The sequence below is a fragment of the Pantherophis guttatus genome, chromosome 1 (assembly GCF_059756535.1).
Source record: "Pantherophis guttatus breed Tessera chromosome 1, ASM5975653v1, whole genome shotgun sequence".
NCBI lineage: Eukaryota > Metazoa > Chordata > Lepidosauria > Squamata > Colubridae > Pantherophis > Pantherophis guttatus.
The window spans coordinates 205,900,530-205,911,349 of NC_142063.1; the positions used below are offsets into that span (position 1 = coordinate 205,900,530).

Sequence of the window (10,820 nt, forward strand, 5' to 3'; positions counted from 1 at the left end):
GAGGTGTTTCAGAGGTGAACATAGCATGGAGTGGAAAAAGCATTATATTGTTGGGAGCGTTATTTTCAATTGGGTTTAAGGATCTCTACTATGGTCTGTGTTCTTTAATTCCCCTGCAGTTCTTAAATCTCGCTTCATGTCTTCCTTAAATAATCCAATATGAATCCAAGACCTGGTTGATTACATGAATTTCAGACCCCATCAGATTTAGAGATGAAATTGTGATGGGGGTGGGTAGTTGTCTAAATTTGCATTTGTTTCTATTTATTTTGAGTCAAGTTTGTCATTAGGCCAATGATTAACCCAAGTTAGAGAGCTCTTTAAATGTGTTCGCTTCACCGTGCCTTTTGGTTTTCACAACCCTTAATAATCTGATATCATCTATGGATTTATCCAACTCACCCATGTCCTCTCCGTTTATTTCTTTATCATATTTATAAACAAGTGAAAACCCACCAGTCCCGATACAGATTCTTAATGGAGTTCGTATCTTATTTTTCTTTCTTATTTTAAGCAAGATTTACTTATTTTAAGTTCTTGTTTTTACGAAGTTATTTTTAAATGCTGTACATTGCATAAATAAATGAAAGGACCGGAAACACCAGTTTGCTTATTAAACTTAGAATCTTAAAAGGAGAAGGGGCAATTTAGGTCACTGAGGTCTTATTTAGTGCATGCTATAAATCCTTACTCAATGTAGGAATCCAAATAAAAGCAACTCTGGCAAGTGTCTGTTTAGCATCTCAACGAGCATATTCAATCTTCTACTTCCTGAAGTAATTTACTTCACTGTTTTACTACTACTACCAATCTGACTCCCCCCCTCAACATTTATTCAGGTTATAATCCAGAAACTTAAGTCAATTATTCTGTTTCCTGCATTCTGGAATAATAGAGAGAAATACTTTCTATGCCCAGGATATATAATTTTTGGTTGGACATATTGATAGCCACTAGTGTTACATTGCTGTCTTTGTTTTGCATTATGGAAATGGAGAGATGGAAAGTCTTTAAGAAAATCTGATGTGTCTTCCACTTCCGGTCCTTGTTCTCAGTTCTACTCAAATCTCTCTCCTTACCTTTTACTTAATTAGCAACAGGTGGTTGTTACGGGATTTTTTAAAAAATATAAGAACGTACAAATCAGCAGACAACTATAGAGCAGAAGAATCCCACCAACTAAAAAGTATAATCCCTCACCCATAATGCCAAACAAAAGGCCTAAACATTTGGCCCCATCCACCCTGGGAAAAGGGGATGTGATGGCTCAGTAGTTAAAGATGCTGAGCTTGTCAACTGAAAAACTGACAGCCTGGGTTTGAAACTCAAGCGTCACATGACAGGGCAGGCTCCTGTTACTTGTACCAGTTTCTGACACCTAGCAGTTTCAAAGCATGCAGATTCAAGTAGATAAATAGCAGGGGTGAAATCCAGCAGGTTCTGACAGGTTCTGGAGAACCAGTCAGCGAAAATTTTGAGTAGTTTGGAGAACCGGCAAATACTACCTCTGGCTGGTCCCAGAGTGAGAATGGAGATTTTGTAGTATCCTTCCCCTGGAGTGGGGTGGAAATGGAGATTTTTGCAGTATTCTTCCCCTGCCACCCCCACCAAGCCATGTCCACCAAGCCTCACCATGCCCACCAAGCCACGCCCACAGAACCAGTAGTAAAAAAAATTGAATTTCACCACTGATAAATAGGTACCACTTCAGTGAGAAGGTAACAGCACTCCATGCCGCTCCACATATAATTCTGCTGGCCACATGACCAAGGAAGTATCTTCAGCCAACGCTGGCTCCCTCGACTAAGAAATGGAGATGAGCACTACCTCCTAGAATAGGACACAACTAGACAAGGGAAACCTTTACCTTTGCTCTGAGAAACTGTGGGAATCATAAAAGGAATACTTGCAACCTCGCTGTGGCTTCTGGGCCCCCCTTTCTGAATCCTTATTTTCAAGAGAGGGTATAGAATCTGAGCCTACCAGATGTAGCTGGCTACTAGCCCCAGGTCTACAAACATTTTGGCTGGGGCTGATGGAATTGGAATTAGAAAACTCGGGAAGGGCAGTTCCGTACCTGCTGTTTATAGTGGCCTAAAAAGTGTTACAGGTTTTTTCTGATACGAAACGTATCAACCTTTTATCCAACGTTGAGATGGAGAACTACATCTCTTTCCCTTTCTCTTTCTCTTTCTCTTTCTCTTTCTCTCTCTCTCTTTTTTTTTTGTGACAGGATGAAAGTGCCATCCCTTTTCACTTTTAAGAAAATACCTATGAAATGAGCTGTCATGTCACCGTAAAAGTACATTTAAAGAAAATGAAAATATGGGGGAAATGGATGTCATAATGCCTGCCTTCCATTAGCTAAGATAGAAAGGATTAGCATGAGTATATAGTTCTCTCTCCCTCCCTTATAAAAATTACATGGCATCTGACATTATTCTCTGATAACTGAATGGCAATCTGGGAGGTGTTTCTGTGAAAATGTCATGGAATGTGGTGACACGCTTTGCTGTTTTTTGGTCTTCTTACATATGATTTCTTTGGAATGTAGCTATAGAAATGTGGATTTTTCTTTCCAGCCTTTACTGTAAAGCAAGTTACAGGGCTATGTTGATACAGGACTGGAGTCAGGGTCTGAATAATAAGGAAGTTAAGCATAGCTTTAGACTCTCCACTGATAGAGTGGGTGACTAGATTCGTTACCATCCTGTGGGAGGTAATTACGCTGTCCTGAACTGAAGTGTGACCTTGTTGCCTCTCTTATTTATTAAATCCAGGCCTGATGTCTGGTTTCATTTCAGACTCCCTGCCTAAGATGGATATCCTAAGGCCAAATGCGGCAAGGCAGTCAGCCACCATGCTTGCCAAGAGTCAGTATTTTCAAAAGAATCCATGCTGGTAGATTATTGTGTCTGTTTTATTTAGAATCAACATTTCTTTTCTTGTTCACTTAAAATCAAATACCCGCTAGTTCAGGGTAGATGTACTTTAATTCACAAACAATCTGCACCTACACGTTTCTTCTAACAAGAGCTTCTAGGTCTTCAAAAGAATCTGGCTATGATTTCAGGTTGTTTCAGGGAACAACTGGCTTCCCCCCCCCATGTTAATGCTTCATCTTTTGCTGGGCATAAGAAACAAGTGAAACAGATTTCCAGGCTGAGATAACTGGATCTGTAAAGAGACTTCGGGTTCATTGAATTAATTCTGAAACCCTCAGCATGCACTGTAACTTAGGGAACAAAAGTTGAAATTTCTACCGTAAATTGTCAACAAAATCTTATTTCTCATTTTGAAGTGATGGTGCATGTAAGTTTTCAGACATTCTTCATGAAGCATCAGTGGCTGGACATGAAACTATTTGCAAGAATATCAAATTTTCCCTATCAGGATAAGGGAAAAACTACCGTGAACCCATTCATTGGCCACCAAGAAAGTAGTTGTAGGAAATTTGATTTTTACTCTCTCCATCATTCTGTGTATTGTACGTGTAGAGGAATACAAATTCAGTTAGAAGTGCAATCCAATAGGAAGCCTATTCAGGACAGAACGAGAGCTAAGTCTCCTTACTATTACTTTAGCTACTAAATATATATTATATTGTTCCTCCAGAACCTTGAAGTAACAAATATTGTCCTAGGCCCACCAACCTTCACTCAACCTGGATATTTGCAGTCCTGATCCAATTCTCATTGACCTGGATCACATCTAATGCTGAGTCAGAATGTCACTTTTTTGTGGCATTAATGTTGTTGTTTTTTGAGCCCAACTCCCAAGGTTTGCCAGCTACGATAACAGCTCACCATGTTGTGTGAGCCCAGCCAATGGTGCTGTGTTCAGTAAACCCATGATTACTAAAATGGTTTGCTTCTTGCAGTGTGTGAACCCAGCCATGTTAAAAGTGAACTAGAGAATTTATTCCAGGGGTGAAATCCAGCAGGTTCTGACAGTTCTGGAGAACTGGTAGTGGAAATTTTGAGCAGTTCGGAGAACCGGTAGCGGAAATTTTGAATAATTCAGAGAACCAGCACATACCACCTCTGGCTGGTCCCAGAGTGGAATGGAGATTTTGCAATATCCTTCCCCCAGAAGTGGGGAGGGAATGGGGATTTTGCAGTATCCTTCCCCTGCCATGCCCACCAAGCCACGCCCACCAAGCCACACCACACGCACCAAGCCACGCCCACAGAACCGGTAGTAAAAAAAATTGGATTTCACCACTGGTTTATTCTATTAGTACTTTTTGTTTGCAAGCCATCTTTTTAAAAATCATTTGATGGCATATCGAAGTGCATATCTTTAAAATTAATCAAGAATGGAATTCTTAAAACTGCTAATAGCCAGAGAAAGGCCATCAAAGATGAGGGAAGATAACTCTTTACTTTCTGGCATTGGCAGTGCTGTGGCTAAGTGAATAGGCCAGGTGTGGGCAATGAAATAGTAACCCACTCGACCACTGTTATTTGCATAATGCCTTCCTGTGGCACCTCTCATCCCATTTCTGTATGATGGCTATTGTAGTGCCCCCAATGGCTACATGCTGTCAGTAGAAGTGATTAACTGGTTCTGCTAGAAATACTTTCGTTCTAAACTGTTACAGATGAAAATACCTAACCTGATATCTGTAAATATGTGTGCTTGTTTATATGTCATTGTGTGATGTCATTGTGTCACTTACCATTGGTTAGTACTTACCATTAGCCCCGCCTTCTCTGTATATAAGTTCTTGCTCCTCCCAGATTAGTGCTTGTCTAATTGTGTTCCTGAGGAAGAAAAGAAATAAATATTACTATTACAAGAAAGCCTACAGTCTCTTATATATGGGCCTAACCAGGATAACCAAACTAGCAACAAATTGGTAGCAAGAGGATGGTTTGGTAGGCCCAACCGAACATAAAGATGCAAGACTCACATAACGACAAAAGAAGACCTGCCACCAGATACATAACGAAAAGAATGGCAGCTCAACTAACTCCTGACAAATATACACCACTTGAAAATATTAAGAAACAAACGCAATTACAAGAAAATGAACTGCTAACACCAAACAAAGAAGATGAGGTAAAAAGAAAAATACTAGAATTAATAGAAACAACTACAGCTGAATCAAATCTGCTTGTGAAAATCCGCAGCATAATAAACGACCACGGAACAGCAGCAGATAACGAAAATAACAAACAAGAAAACTGCAAGGTAAGAAATTCAACCCCTGACTTCAAAAATGACACCAAAGATGGCGACAGCTTCCCGCCTTTTTCATGGCAGCCATCTTACCCACCTAATACCTCTAAAATGCCTGACCAATTACTAAAAGAATTCCAAACCTCAAACTACGAAATAAAAAACAAAACCTACCAAGAAGATGATTACCCGAGTCCAAAAACAAATAAAAAACAATTATTTAAACAAAACAAAGCTCAACCTACTGAAGTAGAAATAGACAATGCTATACAGGTGCTAACTGCAGCACTCGGGACTAAACTAACAATACCAAACAAACAACCAGAAAATGAAATAGAAAATTCTAAACTACCATCTACCAAAGGCCAAAAAGAAATAGACTGTCTAAAGAAAGGCCTAGCCACCCGAAGAAAGACAAGCTGGCAATCATACTTACCTACTGAAGAGCAGCTCCCTGAACAACCCGGCTCCATTGGCAATGGCGGCCCGCCTCAAGCTCCACTTACTGACGACCTCAGAGAAGACTCCCCGATGAGCAGAGCAGCACCCCAGGCATTCTTCAGTCACCAGAGGCCCTCCGGAAACAAAGCAGAGCAACAGAAGGCCGTCTGGGACTTCACCCCAGGAGCTGCAGACACAGGAACCTCCCTCATCGACTGCTGGAGAAAAATGAGGACTGAGCATGCCCAGAACGAGCCTGCAAAGAAAGAAGAAGGAAACATAAATACAAGTCAGCGCAACATAGAGATAAGTAAATACAGACATACATCTACCATACCCAGGCCTTATTGTGAGTATGCTAAGGTCTTAAATCATGGACAGCTACTAAACATGAATAACACCTCACTACACTCAGGGACAATACCTCCAGACTTTATAAAATTGAAATTAGATGGAAGCAACTTAATGGAATGGGATCAGTGTTTACAGATTGTATATATGAAAGAAAATGTTTTATTTTTTATTGATAACCCACCAAATAAGCCTTGGACCTATGAAATAGACTGCCTCCACCACAAAGCATACTATATGTTAATTGTTTCTATTTCCCCAAGTATACTCCCCAGTATAGAGCATAATTTAACTGTATTTGAAGTATATCAAAAATTATTCAGACTGTTCTATAGCAAAAATGTAGCCACTACCACAAAAATCTCTAGGGAATTCTATTCTGCCAAACTAAAACATGATACATCCATGAGTGAGCATATCTTGAATTTAAACGCTGTAAGAGCAGACCTTATTCAAAGGGGAGAAACCATTTCTGACAACACCATGAAAAGCATTATAATTAACTCACTAGATCACAGCTGGGATAACTACATTACACTAATAGATAACCTAAGTATAGAGCAAATTACTTTAGAAAACCTTACCAATAAGCTTATTACTGAAGATAGACTTAGAAGAGAGCGATATACACAACAAAGAGAAGGTAGAAATCAAAGAAGGACTGATTTCAGGGCCAGAGACAGATACCCACATGAATGTCTCACATGTGGATCTGAAAGACATCAGAGTAGAGACTGCCCCAAGAATATAGGATACAGTGACTCATATAAACACAAGGATAGAAGAATACACTTTTTAGACAGAACCTCCCCAGATTACAGGTATAAGAGAAGAGAATCACCACACTCTAGAGAAAGACAAACATACAGAAATAACCCTAGAAAAAATAAGAAAGGATCACTATATGGAATAAGAAATAATAACACTTTGATATCTGATTCACTCAACACCTGGCTCATAGATTCAGGAGCCACATGCCATACAACTCATAATAGAGAAATATTAAGTAACTTCACTGAAAAGAAATATTATATTAAAGTAGCAAACCAAAATAGAGTCCTAGTGAGAGGAATAGGAGACACGCATATAAAAGGTATAGGAAAAATAGAGGGGGTACTATTTGTGCCCGAAATTCCAAATAACATATTGGCAACCCTAAAGTTAAGCATAGACAATGCAATAGAAACCACTTTCAGAGGTGGAAAGGTATTCATGACTAAGAACAACAGAAACATAGGTAAACTATTTACAAATGATGGACTAACATACCTACTGCCACAAGATAACGAACTAGTCTATGCAAACTATCAATTAAGAAACGAAAAACCAAATTCAGATAGCCATGATGAAAATAATGATAAGAATGCATCAAACACTGATACTAATATGTCTGAAAATTTAAACAATGGAAAACCTATTCACGATAATTGTAGTCACTTACTCCACAGAAAGCTAGGACACGCGAGCTTTCCAGTCATACGAAAAATGTTAGAGTGTTCCGAAGATTTAAAAATAAAGAACTGTAAAAATTACTTAGAATGCTCTGTATGCAATTCTTCCAAAATTAAAAACAAGCCAAAACCCAAAAAAGCCACTCGCACCACACAATCAACCTTTCAACTAATTCATATGGATGTAGTAGGCCCATTAAAACCTTCAATTAAATACAAAAAAAGATACTTCCTGACCATAGTCGATGACTATAGTAGATTTGGTTTTGTATACACCCTTAACCACAAAAGTGAGGTTTTCAAAAAATTTAAGGAGTTCTTTAAAATGGTAGAAACACAACACAATACCAAAATCAAACAAATAATGACTGACAGGGGGTCGGAATTCCTATCCAACGAATTTTCAACTTGGCTAAAATCACAAGGAATATTGCACTTTAAATCTTGTCCATTTTCCCCATTCCAAAATGGAGTCTCTGAAAGGAAGAATGGTTTGCTACAAACCATGGTTAAATGTGTGTTAGATGATGCTGGTTTAAACCAGTCATTCTGGGCTGAAGCCCTTAATTATTCCAATTACACTATAAATCGCTTATGGTCCAGTACAATCAATAAGACCCCATACGAACTCATGTATGGAAGGAAACCAAAAATTGGGCATTTACACGTATTTGGTGTATCTGCTGATGTATATGTGCCCTCACAGTTAAGGCGCAAAGGAGAGAAAGTATCCAAAAGACTGATATTTATGGGGTACGAATCAGGAACCAAGGGATATCGCTTCATTGATAAAAATAATCACTTCATTGTATCCAGATCTGCCGTGTTTCATGAACACATGAACTGGTCAAAATTACATCTCAATGAAATTTACCCAGAATCAAAAAATATTACACACACGCACGCAAAACATCACACATCAGATACGAACCCCAAATCCACATCTACTAACAGAATCAAATGCCCAGTAATAGTTAATGATGAATGGAAAAAAGGACACCCCACTTTGAAAGTAGATCAATTAACCGAAAAAGAAGCTAAGTATATGCATAGCGATGAACATCCCCAGAATAGGCCCATTAGATCCAATAGGGGCATAATTCCTAAAAGATTAGATGATTACGTACTGTCTATCCAAGCTAAACACCTGACTCCTAACACATATGATGACATACTTAAGCTACCCCTAGAAGAAAAAAGTAAGTGGGAGGAAGCAATGAAAAAAGAGATGGACAGTTTGAGAGAACTAAATGTATATACACCAACAGACCTGCCCACTGAGAAATCCCCTATTGGCACTAGGTGGATCTATAAAATCAAGGAGCTAGAGGATGGTAAATTCCTATACAAAGCCAGGTTGGTGGCTCAAGGCTTTGCCCAAAGATTTCCGGATGACTATGAAGACACTTACTCCCCAACCGTTAGATCAGAAAGCGTGAAAACAGCACTAATGTTAGCTTCTATCTTAAATCTGGAAGTATATCAATTTGACGTGCAGACAGCCTATCTGCACGCTGATCTAGATAAAGAAATTTATGTGAAAGCACCCCCAGGAAAGGATACAAAAAAGGGAGAAATTTGGCTATTAAACAAGAGCCTTTATGGACTAAAACAGTCCGGTAAGCGGTGGTATGAGTGCTTATCAAAGATACTTAAAAATATGGGTTTTGTAGCTACTTCATCTGATTTTTGTTTTTTCACAAAAAAAAATAATGATTCTATTGAATATGTTTTGATTTATGTTGATGATATATTGTATTTTGGACATGACAAAATTAAATGTGATAATTTCGCTGAACAACTAGGCAAAAATTTCAACTTAAAAATATTAGGAAAGGTAAATAAGTATCTAGGAGTCCAAATTGACAAAACAGATAAGGGGTTCAAATTATCTCAGAAAGACAAGATTATGGAACTCATACAAAAATGTAACTTAATTAATTCAAAAATTTGTGATACTCCTATGTCAACTGATTTTTATAGGAATGTGTATAATGAGTACGAACCATTCAAGGATAACACGTTATATCGATCAATTATTGGGTCCTTATTATACATATCTAATTGGACCAGGCCTGATATCACCCTTGCTGTAAATTTGTTGTCAAGACATGTAAGCAATCCTAACTCATACCACTGGGAAGGAATTAAGAGGATTCTAAAATATCTAAAGTCTAGCATTGATATGTGCTTATTCTTAGAACCATTCATTTCTGAAAAACCAACTTTGACCTGCTACGCTGATGCTGATTGGGCTACTGATTCAAAAACCAGAAAAAGTACTTCTGGATATGTTTTTCTTATAAATGGCTGTGCGGTGCACTGGTACACAGGCAAACAGAATTTAATTGCCACTTCCACAGCGGAAGCCGAATATGTTTGTTTATCCAAAGCGGTCAACAATCTAACTTGGTTCGATGACTTGTTAACCAATGTGTGGGATGAACCTGTTTATCCAATTATTATCAATGAGGACAATAAGGCAGCAATTGATATATCAGCTTCCGAAGCAATAGGTCAACGATCTCGACATATCGATATAAAATATAAACATGTAAGACAACTGTCAAGTATAGGATTTATTAAAGCTATCCATTGCAATACTAGTGAACAAATTGCTGATATCCTCACTAAGCCATTGCCAACCAAACAACATATGTATTTGACTTCCAAACTTGATGTACATATATAATCTTAATAACCCACCATTAGTTAGGTATTTTAGAGGGGGATTTGTTACAGATGAAAATACCTAACCTGATATCTGTAAATATGTGTGCTTGTTTATATGTCATTGTGTGATGTCATTGTGTCACTTACCATTGGTTAGTACTTACCATTAGCCCCGCCTTCTCTGTATATAAGTTCTTGCTCCTCCCAGATTAGTGCTTGTCTAATTGTGTTCCTGAGGAAGAAAAGAAATAAATATTACTATTACAAGAAAGCCTACAGTCTCTTATATATGGGCCTAACCAGGATAACCAAACTAGCAACATAAACGTCTACAGTCTTGATCAGTCAAGTGTCACTGTTGTAGCTGGTGGTTATATGAAGGAGGGAGAAGAAGAAGAATCTTTGCCCACTGCTGGGGAAGAAGGAAACCCAGGACCAAACCCAAAGGTGGGCTTCAGCAGGTTCTGACCAGTTCTGGAGAACCGGTAGCAGAAATTTTGAGTAGTTCGGAGAACCGGTAGTAAAAATTCTGACTGGCCCTGCCCCCATCTATTCTCTGACACCCAAGTCCCAGCTGATCGGGAGGAAATGGGGATTTTGCAGTAAACTTTCCCTGGATTAGGAAGGGAATGGATATTTTACAGTATTCTTCCCCTGCCACGCCCACCAAGCCATGCCCACCAAGCCATGCCACGCCCACCAAGCCACACCCACAGAACC

The 10,820-nt window shown here is 38.7% G+C and overlaps 1 long non-coding RNA gene across 1 annotated transcript; it reads right to left on the minus strand.

Moving 5' to 3' along the window:
* Positions 1-4,631: 4,631 nt before the first annotated feature.
* Positions 4,632-10,403, minus strand: LOC148116740 (uncharacterized). Its single transcript, XR_015731285.1, has 3 exons — positions 10,265-10,403; positions 5,621-5,881; positions 4,632-4,766 (listed from the first exon to the last, which is right to left on the minus strand). It is a non-coding gene; the product is annotated as an uncharacterized LOC148116740 (long non-coding RNA).
* Between the last annotated feature and the right edge of the window lie 417 nt (positions 10,404-10,820).